This window comes from Hyperoodon ampullatus (genome assembly GCF_949752795.1).
Source record: "Hyperoodon ampullatus genome assembly, chromosome: 16".
Lineage (NCBI taxonomy): Eukaryota > Metazoa > Chordata > Mammalia > Artiodactyla > Ziphiidae > Hyperoodon > Hyperoodon ampullatus.
This window is the reverse complement of record NC_136929.1, coordinates 74967056-74986235: the sequence shown is the minus strand read 5'-3', so window position 1 is coordinate 74986235 and position 19180 is coordinate 74967056.

Sequence of the window (19180 nt, the reverse complement as noted above, 5' to 3'; positions counted from 1 at the left end):
TCTTTAATCCATTTTGAGTTAACTTTTGAGAGCAGTGTGAGATAGGGGTTCAGTTTCATGGCTCTGCACATGTTACTCTACTTTTCCCAGCACCATTTGTTGAAGAGAATCCTTTTCCCATTGGGTATTCTTGGCTCCCTTGTTGAATATTAGTTGGCTGTATATGCCATGATTTAATTCTGGGCTCTCTATTCTGTTCCATTGGTCAGTATGTCTATTTTTTGTGCCAGTACCATACTGAGTTTATGACTATGGCTTTGTAGTGTAATTTGAAATCCAGAAGTGTGATACCTCCTAGATTTTTTTTCTTAGGACTGCTTTGGCTATTTGGGGTCTTTTGTGGTTCCACACAAATTTCAGGATTGTTTCTTCTATTTCTGTGAAGAAAGCCTTTAGTATTTTGATGGGGATTGTGTTGAATTTGTAGATGGCTATGAGTAGTGTGGCCATTTTAACAAATTAATTCTTCTGATCCATAAAGAGTTGTCTTTCCATTTGTTTGTGTTGCCTTTGATTTCTTTCAGCAAGGTTTTACAGTTTTTGTTGTACAGATCTTCCACTTTTTGCTTAAGCTTATTACTAAGTATCTTCCTGTTTTTGCTGTTGTGAATGGGGTGCTTTTATTCATTTCTTTTTCAGATGCTTCGTCATTAGTGTGAAGGAATGTAATTGATTTCTGTATGTCGATTTTTATATCCTGCCACTTTACTGAAATCATTGATTAACTCTAACAGTTTTTTGACTGATGCTTTAGGATTTTCTATACATAGGACCATATCCTCAGCAAATAACAATTTTAATTCTTTTTGATTTGGATGCCTTTTTTTTCTTGCTTAATTGCTCTGGCTAAGGCTTCTAGTACTATATTGAATAAGAGTGGTGAGAGTGGGCATCCTTGCCTTGTTCCTGATCTTAGAGGAAATGCTTTTATATTTCCTTCCATCAAGTATAATGTTAGCTGTGGATTTGTCATATGTGGCCCTTACTATGTGGAGGTGTGTTCCTTCTGTACCAAGTCTGTTAAGGGTTTTTATCATGAAAGGATGTTGTATTTTGTCATATGCTTTATATACGTCTGATATGATCATGTGACTTACCTTTCATTTTATTGATGTGATGTATGCCATTTATCAATTTGCTTATGTTGAACCATCTTTGCATACCAGGGATAAGTCCCGCTTGGCCATGGTATATCATTCTTTTAATGTGCTTTTGAATTCAGTTTGCTAATATTTTGTTAAGAATTTTTCCATCTATATTCATCAGGAATATTGGTCTATAGTTCACTTTTCTTTGTGGTATCCTTATCTGGTTTTGGTATCAAAGTAATGCTGGCCTCATAGAATGAGTTTGGAAGTGTTTCCCTTCCTCAGTATTTTGGAAGAGTTTGAGGAGGATTAATGTTAATTATTCTTTAAATGTTTGGTAGGATTCTCCAGTGAGGCCATCTGTCCTGGGGTTTTATGTGTTAGGAGTTTTCTGATTACTGGCTCAATTTCTTTACTAGTTATTGGTCTGTTCAGATTTTCTATTTCTTCCTGATTCAGTGTTGGTAGGTTGTGTTTCTAGAAAGGTATCAGTTTCTTCTAGGTTATGTATTTTGTTGGCATATAATTGTTCATAGCAGTCTCTTATGATTCTATATTTCTGTAGTATCAGTTGTAAGGTCTCCTCTTTCATTTCTAATTTCGTTTGAATCTTCTCTCTTCTTAGTCTAGCTACAGTTTTGCCAATTTTGCTTCTTTTCAAGGAACAGCCCTTAATTTTGTTGATACTTTCCATTGTTTTTATGGTCTCTTTCATTTATTTTCACTCTGGTACTTATTTCCTTTCTTCTGCAGACTTTGAGCTTAATTTGTTCTTTTTCAGAATCCTTCATCTGTAAAGTTAGACTGTTTGAGATCTTTCTAATTTCTTAATATATGTGTTTATTTCTCTAAACTTCACTCTCAGAACTGCTTTTGCTGCATCCCGCAATATATATGTTGTGTTTTCATTTTCATTTGTCTCAAGCTAATTTCTAATTTCCTTTTTGATTTCTTTTTTGACCCTATGGTTGTTTAGAAGTATGTTGTTTAGTTTCCATATATTTGCAGATCTTTTCTTGTTGATTTCTAGTTTCATTCCATTGTGATCAAATAGTTGGTATAATTTCAATATTTTAAAATTTGCTAAGATTTGTGTCCATCCTGTGGTCTATCCTGGAGAATGCCCCATATGCACTTGAGAAGAATGTACATTCTGCTGCTGTTTGATGGAATGTTCACTATGTCTGTTAAGTTCATTTGCTCTAAAGTGTAGTTCAATCGCAACATTTCCTTGTTGGTTTTTCTGTCTGGATGATCTATCCATTGCTGTTAGTGGGGTATTGAAGTCCCCTACAATCACTGTATTGCTGTCTTATTTCTCCCTTAAGATCTGTATCGCTTAATGTATTTCAATGCTTGGGTGTTAGGAGCATATATATTTAAAATTGTCACATCTTCTCGATGTACTGACCCCTTTACCGTTACATAATGACCTTCATTGTCTCTTTTATCCTTTTTGGCTTGAAGTCTATTTTATCTCATACACGTATGGCTACACCTGCCTTCTTCTGATTTCTGTTTGCTTGGAATATCATTTTTCATCCCTTCACTCTGAGCCTATTTGTGTCTTTAGAGCTGAAATGGGTCTCCTGTAGGCAGCATATAGTTGGGGTTTTTTTTTTAGTCCATCCAGACACTCTGTGCCTTTCTTCCTCCCTTCCATCCTTCCTTCCTTCCTCCCTCCCTCCTTTACATTTAGGATGATTATTGCTATATAAGGATTTTACTGCCATTTTATCTTTTGTGTTTTGGTTATTTTGTCTTTCCATTTTTTTTTTCTTCTGTTTCTGTCTACCTTTTTTAAGTTGGCAGTTTTTCAAGGTGATTTGCTCAATCTCCTCTTTTTTATGTTTTAAGTCTCTGCTTTAGATTTTTGCTTTGTAGTTGCCATGAGTTTTACATAAAATATCTCATAGATAAAATAGTCCTTTTCCTGCTGATAGCAGTTAATCTTCATTTGCCTATGAAGTTTCCATCCTTTTACTCTTCCCCTTTTATATTTTTGTTGAAACATTATCTCTTTATGCTGTGACTTCATTACCAAGTTGTAGTAGCTATAGTTATTTTTAGTGCACTTTTCCTTTAATCTTTATGCTATAATTAAGAGTTTAATATACTATTCTAAAAAGTTAGAGTATTCTCATTCTGATTATTTTTCACCTCAATCAGAGTTTTGTGTACTTTCCTATTGTTTCACCTTGAAGAGCCCCATTCAGCATCTCTTGTAAGGCAGGTCTAGTGGTGGTGAACTCCCTCAGCTTTTGTTTGTCTGGGAAAGTCTTTATTTCTCCTTCATATTGAAGGAGGACTTTGCCGGACGGAGTATTGTTGGCTGACAGTCTTCGTTGTTCAATATTTTGAATATGTCATTCTACTGCTTCCTGGCCTGAAGAGGTTCTGCTGAGAAATCTGCTGATAAGCAATAGCCTAATAGTGGGGGTATTTGTAGGTTCTTGCCTTTTTTCCCCTGGCTGCCTTTAAAATCCTTTATCATTGACTTTTGACATTTTTAATATGTCTTTTGGAGAACCTTTTTTTGCATTGAGATGATAAGGTGTCCTGTTAGCTTTGTGGACTTGCGTGTCCAGAACCTTCTCTAGGTTTAGGAAGTTCTTAGCTATTATTTCCTTAAATACACTTTGCTCCTTCTCCCTCTCTGCTCCTCCTGGAATACCCATTATTCTTATGTTGGCTTTTCTAATGGAGTCTGATAGTTCCTGTAGGTTTCTTCACTTAAAAAAAAAAAAAAATCTTAGTTCTCTGTCCCGTTCCACCGGACTCATTTATGTTTTTCTGTCATCGAGCTCACATGGTCTCTCTTCTGTCTGATCTGCTCTATTTCCAATGGATTCAAATGATTCTTCGTCTCATTTATTGAGTTCTTCTGCTCCAGACTTTGTTGGGTTCTTTTTTTTTTTTTTTTTTTTTTTTGCGGTACACGGGCCTCTCACTGTTGTGGCCTCTCCCGTTGCGGAGCACAGGCTCCGGACACGCAGGCTCAGCGGCCATGGTTCACGGGCCCAGCCGCTCCGCGGCATGTGGGATCTTCCCGGACTGGGGCACGAACCCACGTCCCCTGCATCGGCAGGCGGACTCTCAACCACTGCGCCACCAGGGAAGCCCTAAGTTTTTTTTAATGTAGACCATTTTTAAGGTCTTTACTGAATTTGTTACAATATTGCCTCTGTTTTATGTTTTGGTTTTTTGGCCATGAGGCATGTGGGATCTTAGCTCCCCGACCAGGGATTGAACCTGCACCCCTGCATTGGAAGGCGATGCCTTAACCACTGGACCACCAGAGAAGTCCCTAGGCCATTTTAATTTTACTTTTGTTATGCTCAGGTATATAAAAAGACTTAGCTCTCAGAAAACAATTTTTTTGGTTTTTTTTTAGGCATTTTAAAAAATTCTGTACTCAAATTGTCAGATAAACTATAGCAAAGACTAAGATTTGTAATATGTATATTTTCTATTTCTTTAGTTTCTTTTCTCTCTTCCCTCTTCATTTCTCTCCTTTCCTCTGTGTTTAATTTGCTCTTTTTCTGGTTTCTGAATATAAAAGCTTAGCTCATTTATTTTAGACTGGTCGTCTTTTGAAAGGACAGCTTTTAAAGCTTATTTTCTCTCTAAGCCATAGCGCAACATATAGCCAATGCCAGTCTGGATTTTCTCAGTAAACATACTCTCCTGAGACAGTCTCATCCACCCTTTTCATGCTGGTAGTTCCTTAATCTCCAGCCAGACCTGGCTTCAACCTCTGTGTACAAATGCCCAAATGTATACTGAGCGTTTCCCTTTGAAGCGTTCGCAGCAACCGCAGACTTGAAATGTCTTAACCCCAGCAGAACCCCTCTCCTCTCATTCACCCTGTCCTCCCTCTGCATCCCTTCAACCACTGACAGCCAAACATCATCCCTTCCCTTGTAGTTCATGGTGTCGCACCCACTGTTCACGCCCCGAGCTGCGGTGTCATTCCTGCCTTTGCTTTCCCCTCTCTGAGAACTGCCCTGTTGATTTACAGGGACTTCGTGTTTTTCCGGATCTGTAAAGGGCAGGGACTGTCTCATTCACCTCTGCCTTAAGTGCCATTCTGGGTACAAAGTGGGCGCTGGTTTTATCGACTGAATTGCTGTATGCTGACTTCAGTATTGATTTTGAAAAAATTTTTAGCTGAAATGTACATCTTCACGTACTGGTATAAACTCTTACTGTGCTTATTCAGTAGAGACCATAGAAGAGAGAGAACGTACATTCTAAAGTGGCTGCAGGAAAGGTTCTAGGGGAGGACTCCTTGGTCTCATGTAATGAGTAAGATTCACATAGAGAATGGCTGGGTGTGGGGAGAAGCTTTTGGGCAGAGTTGAAGCAAAGGCATGAGGATGCCTGGTGGGTTACTGGGAGATGGAGTGAACTTGATGGGACAAGGTTGTGGATGTGAGCAGCCTGGGGATGAGAACCCAGGGATGACCGTTCAGTTAGGGTTAGGGTTAGCTGGCGGTGACAAGGAGCTTGGATTCCGACCTTCCGCCCGCTGCAGCCATTATTGTGAACTTGCACAAGTTAACCAACTTGTAAGATTCCTGCGTATGGAGTGAAGTTAAGGCCAACCTCCTGGAATTACTGTAAACAAAAGAGAATGTGAATATAAAGCACACTACGCGCTTCAGTGTCCTGATGGTATTCCTGGCACTTCGGTTTCCCTTGTCTTCTCCTCGCAGCACTGCCTCCTCTGTCCTTTCCCTCCCTTGTCCTCGTGTCCCCGCCTGCCATCCTCCCCTCATGACCATGACCCACTCACAGAAGGACAAGCTTTGCCTTTTCTGAAGGCACTCTTCATAACTCTTGTGGCGCTTGTAACACAACACAGTGTATTTTCGTGTATCTCACTTACGTTTTACCTACACAGCCCTGACATAAATGAGGGCAGGGTTTGGTTTGACTATTTTTACGTGTCTTCTTTTCAGACTGCTGCCTTGCCTACCACCTGCCCCAAACTAGAGCGTTATTTTTTCTTTATTCAGTTTGAAATACTTCCTAATTTTCCTTTTAATTTCTTCTTTTACCCTACAGTTTAGAAGTGTGTTTAATTTTCAAATATTTCAAAATTTTCTAAAGAGCTTTTCATTATTGATTTCTTTTTTTTTTTTTTTTTTTTTTTTTTTTTTTTTGCGTTATGTGGGCCTCTCACTGTTGTGGCCTCTCCCGCTGCGGAGCACAGGCTCCGGACGCACAGGCCCAGCGGCCATGGCTCACGGGCCCAGCCGCTCCGCGGCATGCGGGATCTTCCCAGACCGGGGCACGAACCCGTGTCCCCTGCATCGGCAGGCGGACTCTCAACCACTGCGCCACCAGGGAAGCCCCATTATTGATTTCTAATTGTGGTCAGAGAACACGTTTTACATAATTTCAGTCCTTTTAAATGAGTTGAGACTAGTAGAGTACGTACTGTGGTGTATCTTGATGAATGGCCCACCGTGTGTTCTTTTGTGGGGTGGAGAGTTCTGGAAGAGCCAGCTGTGTCACGTTGCCTTATCATGATGTTCAAATTGCTATATAGTTTCTTGTTTCACTGTTGATTTTTCTTTCTCCTGGTTGTACCAGCTACTGAGAAAGAAGTATTGAAGTCTGCAAGTATAGTTGTGGCTTTGTCTATTTCGATGTACAGATCTGTTAGTTTTCCTACATGTATCTGTGAGTAGAGGTATAAATGTTTAGTATTAAGTCTTCTTGGTGAATTGAGTCCTTTACCATTATGAAAGATGCCTTTTAACCCTGGTAATATTGCTGTGAAATCTCCTTTGTCTGGTGCTGTTATACTCCAGGTTTCTTTTGGTGTTCTGCGTGGCATCTTCTCCCTTTTAACCTATCTATATTTAAGGTGAATTTCTTGTAGGCTGACTATAGTTGGATCTTGCTTTTTAATTCAATCTGGTAGTTGAATGAATTAGAGTACTTGGACTATTTATAATTAACATAGTTGTCAGTGTGGTTGGATTTAAATTGATCATCTTTGTTTTCTACTTGTCCAGTCCCTTCTTTGTTCCTTACTTTCCTCTTTTATTGCCTTTAAAAAATATATTAATTGTGTATTTTAGGTATTTTATCTCCACTCTGGGTTTATTAACTGTAGCTCCTTGTTTAATATTTTTAGTGGTTGTTCCAGGATTTCCTGTAGGCATCTTTTGTCACTTTCTACCATCAAATAACAATATAGTATTTTAATGTAAGGATCTTAATATGGTATCTTTTATTCACTCCCCTTCTATCCTTTGCTCTATCCATTTTAGTTCTAAGTATAATTCCCACAACACACTATTATCTTATCTATTAAATATTTTTTTAAAAATTTGTAAAGGAAATATCTCATTTACCTATATATTTCCAACTTTAGGCATCCCTTGTTTTTTGTGTGTGTGTAATCTAAGTTTCTATCTGTATTCTTTTCCTTCAGCCTAAAAAACTTCCTTTAACTTTTCTGGTAGTACATCAATTCTGTCAGCTTTTGCTGGCCTAAAAAAGTCTTTATTTCACCTTTTTTTTTTTTTTTGCGGTACGCGGGCCTCTCACTGCTGCGGCCTCTCCCATTGCGGAGCACAGGCCCAGCGGCCACGGCTCACTGGCCCAGCTGCCCCGCGGCATGCGGGATCCTCCCGGACCGGGGCACGAACCCGCATCCCCTGTATCGGCAGGCGGACTCCCAACCACTGCGCCACCAGGGAAGCCCCTCACCTTTATTTTTGAAAGATATTGCTTGGTATACAATTCTAAATTAACAGTTGGAAAAAACTCTAAATATGTTGTCCCATTTTCTTCAGATTTGCAAAGCTTCTAATGAGAAGTCTGAAATATTTCTTATCTTTGTTTATTAATATATAATATGTTTTCTCTTGCTTCTGGTAAGATACTTTTCTTTATTCCAGGTTTTGTCATCTGAATATGTTGTGCCTTGTTGTATTTTTGTTTGTTTATTCTGCTTGGTGTTCATTGAGCTTCTGAACCTTTGGAATTATAGCTTTCATCAAATCTGGAAATACTTTTCCACACTGTATCTTCAAATATTTCTGTCCTTTCCCTCCTCACCCCTTTTTGCCCCTGGGACTCCAACTATTTATACTTTGATATGGTCTCAGGTCACTGATGCTCTGTATTTTCCCATTGCTTCTGTCGGGATAGTTCTGTTGCTGTGTCTTCAGATTCACGAATCCTTTCCTTTGCAGTGCCTGATCTGCTTTTAAGCCTACCTAGCATCATTTTCATTTCAGATATTCTAGTTTTCATCTTTAGAAGTTCCATTTGTTTCTTCTATGTATCTCCCATTTCTTCCTTACTATAGTTTTTCCTCTAAGTTCTTGGACATACTGAAGCTACTTATATCAGTTATTTTAACATCCTTGGCTGGTAATCCTACATATTTCACTTATGAGTCTGTTCCCGTTGCTGGATTTTCTTCTGGATCATCCATTTCATATGGATTTTTTGTTTATTTGCATGTCTAGTAATTTTGATTGAATGCCATGTGAATTGAGTGCTGGGTTTTGTTAATTCCTATCAGGGTTTTGGACTTTGTTCCCACTTAGTTACTTGTAGATTAGTTTGATCTTATTGAGGCTAGTTTTTAAGTTTTTATGGATCTATTTTAGCTCCACAGATAAGGCATGATTCCCGATGTAGTCAACAAGGTCTCTCAACTCTGGCTCATAGGAACTCTAACAATTTCCTGGCTGTGTGTGAGCTCCGGAAATCGTTCCTCTGGTAGTTCCTTGGTCATTATTCTTGCCCTGATGAATTTTGCCATGCATATGTGCAAATTGGAATTTAGCCAAAGAGTCGAGGTGACCCTATGCAAATTTCTAGAGGGTCTGTTTTGCATAGTCCCACCCTCCTCAGTTCTCTGCTCTGTAAATTCTCAGCATTTTGGCCTCATCACCCTGAGATCTCTGTCTCCTTAGTTTGGTGAGACTGCCAGGCTTTTGTTTGGGTTCCCCCTTCATTGCACTTTTGCCCAGAAATTGTTTTCAAGTAGAAAGGTATGATCATTAGGCTCACCTTGTTTGTTTCTCTTCTCTCAAGTTACTTTCCTACACTGCCTGTTGTTTGATATCAGAAAAAAGTAGTTTCCTAGATTCCAGTTTTCTAATTGTTACAGTGAAAGGACACTTATTTGGACCTCCTTATAAACCTCATGATCAGAAACAGATCTCAACTGATGTATTTTAAACTGTCAGTTTGTGAGATAGGATAATCTCATTTTACTTTATATTTCCTTGGTTATTGATGTGCACTTTTTTTTTTTTGTCTTCTTAATTAGCTTAGACTTTCTGGGCTTGCTGTGGCATGGTCTGAGGAAGCCAGCTGATTAAATATCCTCTAACTTGGGTTGTTATTACAGCCGTGGAAAGTCACCCCATACCAAAAACTCAGGTGTCATGCTGGGTTCAGTTTTCAAAATCTCAATGTAGAGTTTGCAAGGGGGAGAGAAGGGGAAGAGAGATCCTTTTCTGTAAGCAAATACATCTTCATGAACTTGAGGAAGTCCATGAGTTTTAATTGGAGAACTTAGTGGAAGTTTGCAACCTAGCTCAAATGTTAGTCACACAAGAGACAGCTGTGACATGGGGAGAGGAAAAGTACATGACTGCTGGCATCTCCCACCATCAAGGGCTAAAAGTACAGCAAGAGGATGTTATGTTCTTCAGGTGACATAGAGCATCATCCTGATTTTTTTTTTTTCTTCACTAAAATAATTCAATTCTGTTTTGGGACTTTTTCTCTCTTTATAAACTTAGGACTGGTTTTTAGGTCCACTTGGTTATGATATTTCTGTGTAAATTAAATATCAATATAGTATGCTTGAAAAATGCACTATTAAAGATTGATATCCTATTTAAGTTTGTATTAAGTGTGTGGAAGTAATTCACTTGCTATAAAAGCATTTATAGGCACAGATGTCTTTAAGATACACTGTGTTGTCTTATACATCTTCTATTTTCAGAAAGATCTCAAATATTTAAAACAGCAAAGATCTTCGTTAGCTTGATCAATAGATACTAAATTAAGAATTTAAGGTTGCTTAAAAATGCAGCTCTGATACATTAAGTGTTAATTTACCAAAACATAATAGGCAACTTTTGAATTAAAAACTATTTTGCACTAAGCATCACGGCCCCTAGGAAAGTGTTATTCAAACTTTTCCTAATGACACAATGGTAACTGTGAGCATGAGTGGCTATGTTGTGCTTCCTTAGGGCTGCCTTTGTGTCTGGGCATGAGGACAATGCACTCCCTCTAACTTACGTTCTCAGGGGTTGCTGTGCTTGGTCAACGCGTGTGTGTGTGTGTGAGATTCTGTGCCCTTCCTTGGGGTGAGCTGTCACTTCTGACCAGTGACTAGTGTGCCTTTACTGTAGCAATCTTTTTCCTCCCCTTGTCTCTAATCTGAGGTAGAGGTGTATCTAGTTAGTTTTATTAGAAACAGGGATAAACAAATATATGGTCAGTTCTAAGGCAGGACTAAAGTTCTCTTACAAGGAAACTCATTGGATTTTAGTGAAAATCTTTCTTCCATGAGCTTGTATTTCTCTACGGGCATTTTTAGGCCCAAATTGCAGGTGGATAGGCAGTTTGCCAGCGGGCTAAGTTAGAGCTGGGTGAAGTGTTAGTACTTAGCATTAGGATGTGGTGATTTTAGGTACAAATCGTCTTCCCTATTAAATTTTCCTTCAGCTGGAATTGAAATTACTTTTCCTTCTTTAGATACAAGGTGCAGGTTTAACTGAAGGGTGGGAAGGGCTGCAGGAGATATTGAGAGGTAAGAAGCAGACAGAGGGTAAGATAATTATCAATTATAACTGCTAACCCAGCACTGTCAAGTAGAAATAAGATGTGAGCATATTTGTACTTTAATAGTATACTTCACTTGACTCAGTATATCCCAAATGTAATCTCAACCTAATCATTATAAAAACTGAGACATCTTACATTCTTTTTTTTTTTAATACCAAGTCTTTAAAATCCGCTGTGTGTTTTACACTTGTGTGTATCTCTCTTCTGACCAGCCATATTTCAGTTGCCCAGTAGTCACATGTGGCCAGTGGCTACCAAGGTGGACGGCACAGTGTTAGACTCTGGTTGTCATCTAATCTGCATTGTTCTCACCATTAAAGGTTTCTACCAGCACCCAGGTTGCAGTACAAGTAAAGTGTTGAAAGTTTACAATGTTACCAAGTCCAAGCTCCTATTGCTCTGTTTACTGCCTGACAGGCAAACAAATCGAGGGACAAGGTGTCGAGCAAGGAAGAGCAACTTTATTTGCAAAGCTGCCAGACCGAGAGGATGGTGGATTCGGGTCCCAGAGAACCATCTTGCCTGAGCCAGAATTTAGGCTTCTTCAACTAAGTGTCCATCGACAGATGAATGGATAAAGAAGATGTGGCACATATATACAATGGAATATTACTCAGCCATAAAAAGAAACGAAATTGAGTTATTTGTAGTCAGGTGGATGGGCCTAGAGTCTGTCATACAGAGTGAAGTAAGTCAGAAAGAGAAAGACAAACACCGTATGCTAACACATATATATGGACTCTAAAAAAAAAAAAGGTTCTGAAGAACCTAGGGGCAGGACAGGAATAAAGACACAGACTTAGGGAATGTACTTGAGGACACGGGGAGGGGAAAGGGTAAGCTGGGACGAAGTGAGAGAGTGGCATGGACATATATACACTACCAAATGTAAAATAGATAGCTAGTGGGAAGCAGCCGCATAGCACAGGGAGATCAGCTCAGTGCTTTGTGACCCCCTAGAGGGGTGGGATACGGAGGGTGGGAGGGAGACGCAATAGGGAGGATATATGGGGATATATGTATACATAGAGCTGATTCACTTTGTTATACAGTAGCAAGTAACACACCATTGTAAAGCAATTATACTCCAGTAAAGATGTTAAAAAAGAAAATTCTTCTTTGATACTAAAAAGGGAGGGAGTAAAATCAAACATTTCCTGGTTCCCATCAGCCTCTGGAGGGGATGTGTTAATTTCTCCCTCCTGCAATCATTCACAGGTGGGCCTGGTCAGGATGTTCCCTGTGAGCTAAACAAAGGTGTTTTAGCTTAATGCTCTTTACCTCGGGGGCAGGGGATCCCAGAGATGGGCATTATGTGTAATTTAAGCTTATAGGCAACATCCCTTTAGTGATGAACTTGTAACAGTATACAAAGATTCTTCCTTATTACAACAATAAGTGTTATAATGCACTTGGGAGAGGTATCATGGAATAATCTTCGGGCTTCAGGCAATTCATAACTCTACTCACCAGTACTCTAGCCAGGAAGTTTTTACCTCTCTGGGTAATTGACAGGGGTTGTTTATGATGCAGTGCCTCACCATGATACAGATTTGGGGGCAACTTTAAAATCATGGTAAATACTTTTCACCATGAACCGTGACTCCACTGTAGGGAAAGAAGAGTTCATTGCGTCAGTTAGTACAACATACCAGTAAGTTGTTTTTGTGTGCAAGGAAAATATGGGACTTAATTTAGAATTCTAAGGTACAGGAGCAGTATGGTTGGAGGCTGAAGAGTGGACACAGGGATGCCCCTTGGAATCTGAGACTCAAAGTTGATGCTTATCAGTGGACTGAGCAGAGGGGTTCCTGGTTGGAATATCAAGGAAGTAAATACAGAGAGATTCTTGGGAGAAAGGACTCTTGACAAAAAGAGGGTTACGCATGCGTTGAGGAATTATAGTAGCTGATATTTAGATGTTTAGTAAGTCTTCTTGTGGTGTTGGAACCTTTTCATTTGACAGTTATAACCATATCAGTTCACAGAATTGTTAATTTAAAAAAATGTTGTGCTTGTAAAATTAGAGTGTCTTTGTTAAGTCTAATACCTCGCAGGAGGGCATATCAGTGTTTGAGGTCAGGAAGATTAAGAGATTCGTTCTGAGGTTTGGAGGTAGGATTATGCCTTTGGATTAGACAGGCTTGAGTTCATTGTAACACGTGGTGTAGTAGCTGTGATGAGATCATTGCATTAATAGTGTCAGCAGCAGGTGTGGGAGCCTGCCACAGAGTTCAGCTTTGTATTTACCGTAAGGCTGACGTTTTAACCTCAGGGAGTGGCTGCTTGACAGCTGTGTGCACCCATAGCGACGGGGACGGGGAGACTACAGAATTAGGAAATACGTTACCTAGAGTGAGTCTCTGTTGATGACGAGCTGTACCTTTCAGGTGGTTCCATCTTACGTTTCCCTCAAGGAATTCTTTTTGGGGGGGTTGGCTTTGTTTCTTTTCTATCCTCCTATAAAACATGATTAAGTTTATTTTTTATTTATTTTTTAAAGTGCACATACTGCTTTTTAAAAATTTTTAATTAATTAATTTGGTTGCATTGGGTCTTGGTTGCTGCGCGCGGGCTTTCTCTAGTTGCGGCGAGTGGGGGCTACCCTCCGTCATGGTGCGCGGGCTTCTCATTGTGGTGGCTTCTCTTGTTGCGGAGCACGGGCTCTAGGCGCACGGGCTTCAGTAGTTGTGGCTCGCGGGCCCTAGAGCGCAGGCTCAGTAGTTGTGGCGCATGGGCTTAGTTGCTCCGCGGCATGTGGGATCTTCGCGGACCAGGGCTCGAACCCATGTCCCCTGCATTGGCAGGTGGACTCTTAACCCCTGCGCTAACAGGGAAGTCCCCATGATTGTTTAGATCATCGGCTTTTGACTTTGAAACTTCTGCTTAATAGCATTGTTTTTCGAAACTGATTTATTCTTAGAAGGTGATGGTAAAATTCAAAACAGAAAGTAAAAGTCTTTCTTTTGAAAGTTACTTAGGCCGGCTAACATGCCAGCATGCACTAAGCATAGAAATGAAACCTGCATCTCTGTCCGGAAGCGTGATTCACCCGTGTGAGAGCAGGGCAAGTGTGCTGGGCCCTTCTGTGTCTGCTGTCCCGTGTCTGTGGCTGGAACCAATTTCCTGGTGTCGGGTCTGCTTGACACCTGGGCAGAATGCGTGTATATGTAGACCCTGAGCTGACGGGAGAGCTGGCTGAGGTCTAGGGCCCGCAGGTGTGTGTAGGAGGTGCCTTGCTCCCTGCTGCGGGTGGGTCTGAAAGCGGCTGCTTCCGAGGAGGTCTGAGGGACGGGGATGGGTTTTCCAAGCGAAGAAAGACCTAGTGGCTGCCTGTGCCGAACTGCAAAGAAACTCAGCTTGTAGACACGGAACTCATTGCTGGGTTACTCTTTGCCCCATTTTTTTTTTTTTTTTTTAACCAGGTGAGCGTGCTTATCCAGTGATTGTTACAGCGATTATAAGGGTTAATACAGATAAAATGCTTAGACAGGGCTCAACAAAAGATAGTGGTGCTTTTTATCATAATGATGACCTTGTGACCTGAAAAAGTCGGCTGACCTGGTGACACCAAATTGGTGGAGGGGCCGGAGATCCAGGTTCCTCCATCTGCGTCTCCTTGGCATTGTGCTACCTTTTTAACGATTTTCCATATTTGAAACTTTCTCACTTCTCCGTCTGAGAAGAAACGTGATACACAAAATATCGCTTCAACATGAGAGTCGGGAAGAGCCGTCACCCTGGGAGAGTGCGTCTTGTGTACCTGAGGAGGCGGGAATGAAGACGGATGACTTGGCCTCTGTGTTGTTCAAATCTGCGTGTGATTTTGGAGGTTAAGATTGTTGATGGAAGAAAGGTGTTATGTTTGCTTGTCACCATGGGTCATGGGACCCTAACAGGCTGGTTTGCACATGACACGGGATGGTGGCTAACGCACACACACGTGACTTTCCTCTTGTATGTGGCATCTGACTTCCGGGCACTGAGACCCTCCGCCGCCCTGGGAAGGATTAGGAGAAATATCAAGGTGTCTGTACGTTCTGCCTTTCAGAACGAGCAGGAATAGGCAAGCTAGGCTTTTGTTTATGAGGAGACTTTGCAGATCAGTTTTTCTCTCCCTTTTATCATATTTACAACAGACATTGCGGGGGCTTGACTCATCATTTTCTACACTGAAGAGATAGCTCAGTGGGTCTTTAAAGAGTTGTATGGCATCCAGAAGAATGATGTCAGGGCAGGACATTAAAAAGCTTGCCTCTGTTTTTGATCTTTAGGGGGTAGAAAGGAGAGGGGTCGGGAGAGGAGAAACATCGGACAAGAGACATCTTAATTCTTCTCTTCTGGGGAAAGTTTCCCCAATCAGAGAGCCGAGGTGTGTGGGATACATGGGGATAAAACTGAGGGGTAATAGTTTTGTTTTCTTGAATTGCCCACCTGTACATTCAACGTGGTCTGGAGCTGATTTGAAAGCCGCTGGCCCTTCCAGCGGGCAGGTCCTGCAGGGCTGCAGATGGATGGCTGATGCAGGCAGCCTGGATGCAGAGGATGGCAGGCTCAGTGGTTTGCACAGAGGGAGCCCAGGTGAGGGGGAGCCAGCTGGGGACACGAATGCCCCCTGATGAAGCCAAGCCAGACCCGTCACGGGCTGTAGCCGCAAATGCCAGCAGGGCCCTGAGAGTGTAGATCAGAGGAGGCAGGAGGCATCCGTGTCCAAGGGCCTCGGCTCTTCCCTGCCCCCCGTGTCCCCAGCGCCATCTGAAGGGAAGAAGAAGAGGAGGAGATTCTGGGAGCCACAGCGTCTTTACTCAAGAGAGACGTAACACCACTTACGTGAATGTTTGAAATTCTCAAGTTGGATTAAATTCTAAACAAAACCGGATATTTCCCCTTTTTCCCCCCAAGTCTCTTTTGGGTGGTACCTTAGGGTCCAACTTGTAACTCCTTGAATTCAATCTACAACAGTGTTCTCCGTCCACTTAAGACAGGATGTGAAGTTTTGTGGCCACGTCCACTTTGTTTGCTGGATACACTTATCGAGCACCTTCTGTGTCCCTTCACCGGGGAGTGCAGGTGATTAAGATGAACGTGGGCCCCGTGCTCACGGAGCTTACAGCTAATGTTGGAAAACAGAGGACGAGCAAACCAATTTCCTAAGTGCAGTGAAAGAAATGACACGGCGCCAGGGAAGAACGCAGCAGGACATGCGGTAGAGATGGTCGTCAGGCAGTGCAATGGGAAGAAGTTGGCATAAGGCAAGCCTAGAGGAAGAGAATTCTGGGTGGAAGGAAAAGCAGGTACCAGGGCTCTGGGGGGAACAGAGTTGAGGAGTGGGAGAGAAGGCTGCTATGGGGGGAGCTTCAAGACCAAGGGACAGATGGGTCACCAGGGATGCTGGAGAGGTGGGCTGGCTGTGAGACCACGTGCAGCGAACCTGTGTGCCTTTGGCTAAAGTCTTGTGGGTCTTCAAAATGCTTAGAACAGGCCAACTCCAACTTCACACTGCCCCTCTCCTAGGATTAACTGTTCAGAGACTGCATTTGTGCATGTTGAATCGGTGATGGGATTTTAAAGTCTGTGTCCCTAATCTGAGCCCAGTTTTGAGGTCCCAGGAGTGATGGAGAATATCCATCCCAGCAACAGAGGGACTTGCTCCAGAAAATTCGCGGGGCTTGTATTTTAAGCCTTAGCCAATCCAGCCCATATAGAAAAATCCTCTGAATTGAATATCTGAAACTTAGCTTTTCTTCTTTGTTTTTAGTTTTGTCTATTAAACGTATTTCCTTAAAAGCACATTTGTCTTCACATAATTTACATGATGGATTTCAACATATCTAAGGTATAAAATGGGTTTCAAGGAACAGCCCAGTTTGTATTACTGTACTTACTGGAAACTAGGCTTCAGAAGACTATGGCTCACCTTTCACCTGCCCGCTGGAGCCGGCCAGGCTGTGAATAAAGCATCACTGGCCTGTGTCTCTGCTCCCGTGGTACCATTCCTGGAAGGCTCTGTGCTTTCTCTGCACATCCAAATCATAGCCATTCTTTTTTTTTTTTAATTTTTTTTTTATTTTTGGCTGCGTTGGGTCTTCGTTGCTGCGCATGGGCTTTCTCCAGTTGCAGTGAGGGGGGTGGGGCTACTCTGTTGTTTCGGTGGCTTCTCTTGTTGTACAGCACGGGCACCAGGTGCGTGGGATCCAGTAGTTGTGGCACGTGGGCTCAGTAGTTATGGCTCGTGGGCTCTAGAGCCCAGGCTCAATAGCTGTGGCCCATGGGCCCAGTCGCTCCGCGGCATGCGGGATCCTCCCGGACCAGGGCTTGAACCCGTGTCCCCTGCACCGGCAGGCGGATTCTCAACCACTGCGCCACCAGGGAAGCCCCATAGCAATTTTTATAGGCTACTCTTCCTTGCGGTGCGTGGGCTTCTCATTGCGGTGGCTTCTCTTGTCGCGGAACACGGGCTCTAGGTGCACGGGCTTCATTAGTTGTGGCACGCAGGCTCTAGAGCGCAGGCTCAGTAGTTGTGGCTCACGGGCTTAGTTGCTCCGCGGCATGTGGGATCTTCCTGGACCAGGGTTCGAACCCGTGTCCCCTGCATTGGCAGGCGGATTCTTAACCACTGCGCCACCAGGAAACCCGAAACTCTTTCTGAATGAAATCGCCCTGGTTTTTGGCCCTGTTATGAGCCTGGCAGTCACCTTTGTCCTCTGAATTCCCAGATTTTTGTTCTCTCTTGTTTCTGTTGCCTCAGCTAAAATGTAAGCTTCTGCCTTAAGCTGTGTGCCTTTTCCCTGCCCACTACCCGGCAGCATGCTTTCCATCTAGGAGGTGCCCCGTAACTTTGGATGAATTAGCACCCCCACAACATTTTAAATCATAGCTGTGCACAGCCTCTTATTTCTCTCCCCATCTCCTCTTTCCCTGAAAAAAGAGAGGGCTTCCCTGGTGGCGCAGTGGTTGAGAATCTGCCTGCCAATGCAGGGGACACGGGTTGGAGCCCTGGTCTGGGAAGATCCCACACGCTGCGGAGCAACTAGGCCCGTGAGCCACAACTACTGAGCCTGTGCGTCTGGAGCCTGCGCTCTGCAACAAGAGAGGCTGCGATAGTGAGAGGCCCGCGCACCGCGATGAAGAGTGGCCCCTGCTTGCCGTACCTAGAGAAAGCCCTCGCACAGAAACGAAGACCCAACACAGCCAAAATATATATATATATATATTAAAAAAAAAAAAGAGAGAGAAACCCGTCAGTACTTGCAGTAATGAGAGTTCTGATCCATCGGTGTATTTCCTTTGACTTCACCGATGGATGATGATTCCATCGGATTCACTGACGGTGGAGATGGATCATCGATGCTGTATCTGGAGAGATGTGGTTTGTGCAAAGTGGGGGTCTAGAAAAGGCCTCCAAAGTGTGTCTGTGAAGACAAGAAGAGTCACATTTTGCTTTTGTACAGTGTTTTCATTATGTTGATTTGATTAGGGGAGATAATCAGCCCAAGTGCTTTCCTGGCTGCTGGATTGCTCTGTATCTGTGTCCTGAAGGATTAGAAACATCTTTGTAAACATGGGGTAGAGGCCAGAGTTGAACTTAACTCTTTGGGAAGGGGAGTGTGTGTGCGTGTGTGTGTGCACGTGTGCGTGTGTGTGTGTGTGCATGCGCACATGCATGCGTGTTCCTCTGCACATGCACGTACCTCTTGTTGCAGAGCTCTGTGATTATTGCACTAGTTTCCTGGAAATCTTTCTGGAGGCAAAAAAAACACCTTTATTTACAAGTACATAAAAAAATTAGGAAGATGACATAACCAACTTAAAAAAAATTTTTTTTAATACCTTATTGAAATATAGTTGATTTACAGTGTGTTAATTTCTGCTGTATAGCAACGTAACTCAGTTATACATATATATACATTCTTTCTTGTATTATTTTCCATCATGGTTTATCACAGGGTATTGAATATAGTTCCCTGTGCTCTACAGTAGGACCTTGTTGTTTACACATCCAACTTTTAACTGACGTAGCAAAAGCCCAAACACCTATGTTTCCAGGAATTTTATGTCCTTTCTGTTGATAAAGGGGAAATTTAGTCTAATTTCCCCTTGAGGAGGGGGTTGGGATATAGTCAGTTTAACTGTAAAAGAACTTGGTTTAAATGAGGGGTCAGTGAAATCTGGCCTGTGGGGCTGGGGCCTGGAATGGTTTTTACATTTAAGACTTTTGTGTTTAAAAAAAAAAAATGAGACTGAGGCCA